The following is a 4,742-nucleotide window of genomic DNA, read 5'->3' as shown; positions in this document are numbered from 1 at the left end:
ATAAATAGCACATTACAAGGACATTCCATGTGTCATTAAGACGCATTTTAGGCTTTTCGTGTCAAACGTATGCCATACAACAAAACTACGGTAACGTCTGCAATAAGGTTTAGGCAACAAAACCACTTAGTTACTGTAGGTTTAAGAAAAACATCATGGTTGGGCTTGAAATAAGTATGCGTAAGTGAAATATACGTGCGGAAACAACATAACATAAGTACGGAAAACAGGTCACGAACGTCACTAACTTCAAATCAAAACACCCGGTTGAAATCCTGTAATTGTTGGACCCATCCAACTCCCCTCCCGCCCGCCATAAGCGAGTCTTTCCCACTTTTTATTCTACATCACCAGCTCTAAGCGTGGCATATAGACACAGATGTGTTTACATTGGACTCAGTACAGACTACATGGCCAACTCACAAGAAAGCGTATAAATAGCATGAAATTGCACGGCCATTCTGCGTGTCTTGAGTACACATTTTAGCCATTTTCACGTGTCATTGTACGCAACGCAACAAAACCACTTGGTTACGTTTAAGAAAGGGTCATGGTTGGGCTTAAAATACGTACAGAAACTAAGTAAAATATGTATGGAAACAACATAACACAACTACGGAAAACCCATCACAAATATTGCTAACAGACATGTGACAATCGTCACGTGACAAAGTCACTAACATAACATACAAAACAAAACACCGGTCCTGTGTTTGTTGGACCATTCACCTCACCACCCGCCCGCCATAAGTGGTCTTTCCCGCTTTTTATACTAACACTTTTATACTAACTCTTACTGTAACATTTATACGTGGATGCATTTACATTGCAGTTAATACAGGATACATGGCGTTCAAATGACATGCGGAATTCAAGAAAGGTGTTTCTTATTGCATGCTAAATGCCTTGCAAATTATCGTGTCATTCATACACCTTTTCGTGTGACTGAACTGCAATAAGGGCATCAAAATGTTGCACTGTTATCACAGCCCCATTCTGCATTTGATTTGGCCTATTAAGCTTATGATGTGTCGCCATATGGACAATGATAATCACATCATTCAGTGGTGTAGTGGAGGGTCTACGCAGCTCTACAGGATATACCCATGTCTTTTTCTGGTGGTTTACAGTATACCCACCCATCAGCCAAACAGCCATTAGAATACATAGAAGAGTATACCCACTTCCAACTCAGTAACTTACCCAGTACATCCACTTCATCAAGGACCACTACACCACTGACATCATTGTTTTTTTATTTTATCAAAAGCACTTCTGTCCAGTTAGACTGAAGTAGCCCACAGCATGGCTCTCTACTTTTGTACGATGACAAACACAAAAGGACCGAAACATACCTGCTGCCTCAACATGACACTCGTGGAGAGAGGAGGCAGTCGGAAATTTCTCCCCGACACCTGGGCTTACAGCTAGAGAAATATCTGACAGACCAAGCCGGGCTTTTTTGGATCACTCCTGCTGCCAAGCAATATTCATAAATTTAATTTCCAATCTGCTCTCCTTTTATTAGTTTGGGTGTTATTAAATGAGATTGCTTCATCTTAATATAATATATTTCCAGGGCCTGCGAATGTGGCTAGGAGCTGATATTCAAATTCAATAACATGGCCTGTACTTAGTGCATGGCACTAATAAATGCCAATGTATGATGCATATGAAGACGGGGCTCAGCGTTGGAAGTCGCGGCGGGCAATAATAATGCTGTGAATGTCGTTCAGAGGTGAGATATGCCTTTCTCCAGCCCTGTGCTCCGCTGCTCATATGCCTTAAGAAGCCCAGGTGACCTACATACAGAGATAGGCAGGATGGGAGTGCTGGAGAGAGGAGAGGCGGCTGTTCATATTTCCATGTATTTTATTAACTAGACGAGACAAATCCCCGAAGAATGTAGACACTAGCTTTGGTACTGTACATCAGAGAGAGGACTATGTAAATCACAACTATGTGACTGACCTTTGACCTCTCCATTGGACGCTGAAGGAGACTGACCTGTTGGATTCATCTTTGAACAGACATGTGTACTGTTTGGTGTTGGAGAAAGATAAACAAATGATAAAAGAGCAATAGTATTTAGTAGTAGCGCTTGGTTGCAGTGTCTCACCTCTTGGCCTCTGCTGGGTTAAAACTTGACGTCTCTCCCTTTTTCCTATTTTATCGCTGTAACCCGACAACTGCTATTGCAAGGATTGCAGCTTAGGAAGCTTAGCTGCAGCAGCGAGTGACCTTTACTTTTATTATGAATATTTCTATTTCCTCGTTATTATGGAGTGAAATCTATGCATATGATCAGCACAATGGATTTCTTTTTCATTAGTTGTGTAAAATGCCACTCAGTGAACGGAGGGGGCAGCCGGGGCCGCCCGCCAGATTACCCCTCTCCCCCACCGGAGGGATCTGACAATTGGAATTAATATGCGTGGAGCTTTCCCCTCTCCATTTGTTGGCCGAGGTTTTCCAGGAAACTTTATCAGGGGTAACATTATCGAGAGCTTTGCCAAGAGCTTCTTCATCATGCTCACATCCGAGCCTGCCCAACACTTGTCACTGTCAATCACGAGGTGATAATACACAGATGATTCTCTCATTTGGTTTAATAAAATCTCCGGGCTTATTTGAACCGCAGTCATTACAGCAAATAATTGCTGCATTGAGGTTTTAGCCAGGCCGTAGCCTCAGGGATAAGGAAAGACTATTGCTATATGAAGGATTTGGCTGATGTTTTTTTTTTTTTTTTGTATCCTTTACTCCCCAGTTGTTCATATTTCTAAAATGAATATTACATTTGAATCTAGATTTGGCTTTCTTTATTCAAACTAACATTGTTATTACATATTATCTGGACGCGGAGTCATCTTTTTTCGTTCTTTTTATGTCTGCGCTGTCAAGACAGGTTTCGCCAGGGACTGCCAATTGTAATTTTTAACTGTCATTTAAACCAAATTGTAGACCTGAATCAGCGGGCCTAAAATCCTCTGAAGAAATGGACTGACGGAAGGGAACATATTTCATGTTAAATTTGAATTCCAGCTGAAGGCATGTAGCTGGAAAATGCTGCTGAAAAACCGCAATATATAAATCTTTCCGACAGGAAGAATCAGACAATAAAATATCCCATTACATCAGTGATCTACATGGCAAATATAAAGAGGGATCTGATGCCGATATGATGCTTACTATTCAAATGCATGCACTCTAACTCCCAGCTGCACTCGTCAACTCAGATTTTTTTTTTTTTAATCTTTACTATATTTGAATTTAAATAAAACGTAATGCCTCGGAAGGGTATATTATTTGACCTACCCACCGATAGCAGTTGCTGTAAAATTTCCAGAATTAAAGAAAATCCAGCTCCAACGGGTCACATATTCAATTAGTTAATCCAATCTCCCCGTTTTAATTACATTCATTAGTATATTTGTTTGACCAAACAAGGTCACAATAGTTGATTAGACAAAGAATCAATGGCAAAGGCAAAAAACTCATTACAAAAGCAATGGTGTGGATATTTGCACCCTTGTTTGTGTCACACAGTTCATCTCAATGTCGATGAAGGCAAAGCCGGCATAAACTTATTTGTTTTGAGGTGGCCTTTGATTTGTACATGTCAAAAGAGTGATGGTGACCTTGCGTTGTTGTGCTACCCCAATAGAGAGGCAGGACACTAATTACCTTTGTCAGTGAAGTGTACTTGGGACAATATACAATCAGATAACAATAATGGAGTCAATAATTTGTATTTACTCTGAAACTTGGACAATGTCATTTCTCCCAATTAATGCAATCACCCATGCATTAAATTAGTTTTTTTTCCCTACCCAGAAAAATAATTAGGGGTAATTGTTAGGAAATCAATCAATCAGCAGAATGAACTGCCAATGAAGCGTGGTCAAAACTAAAGAAATGTGTGACACAGATGGCTTGGATGCATCTTACCCTCAAGGGACTTTTGCTGTGCAGTACGTCGAAACATTCAAATTAAGTTAATAGAAAAGAGTGTATTATTTTCATGTTTATCAGAGTGCCCTGAAGCACTTTAGGTGGAAATTGAACAGATAATGTATAGGATGAAAAGACAAAAAAGGTCATTGATCAGATCCACTGACTCTGCAGTCCTCTCGTTAAGAAAGCTCTTCTTTTTTTTTTTTTAAACTTTTGGAGAGCATATGTTCTGGAGGCAAGATGCTATATTAATATCATTTTCAACATTAAAAGGTGGATTTCAAAACATGGACTTTAACATGACGTTAAATGTTTTAATTGGTGGCTCTAATAACAATAGTTATTCAACATTTAATGTAGTCCATACAAATGATAAAAAGTGAAATATTTCAAATGTTAATCATCCCAAAGAAACAGCCAGGTAGGAAGGTTTTTTTAAAGAAAAAAAAAATACAATTTTGAGGGAAATTAGCTCTTTAAAAAAAAAAAACACACATATATAGCTACAGACTTTAAATTACAACTTAACTTTTTCTAAGACAATTAATTAAAACATGGTTAAAGTGACAGGGTGGCCACTGGGTGATAGACAATAATCAATAAGTCAAATACCTACTGTTAAAAATGTATATTCCTTTTAAAATAAAATAAAATAAAATAAAATAAATTAAAAAATAAAATAAAATAAAATAAAATGAAATGAAATGAAATAAAATAAAATAAAATAAAATACATATTATTTCTTTCTTTCTTCCACAAAAGAAAAAGAGAGCAAGTGTACACTT

Source organism: Sebastes umbrosus, chromosome 2 (genome assembly GCF_015220745.1).
Source record: "Sebastes umbrosus isolate fSebUmb1 chromosome 2, fSebUmb1.pri, whole genome shotgun sequence".
NCBI lineage: Eukaryota > Metazoa > Chordata > Actinopteri > Perciformes > Sebastidae > Sebastes > Sebastes umbrosus.
Note: the sequence above shows the minus strand (reverse complement) of the source record.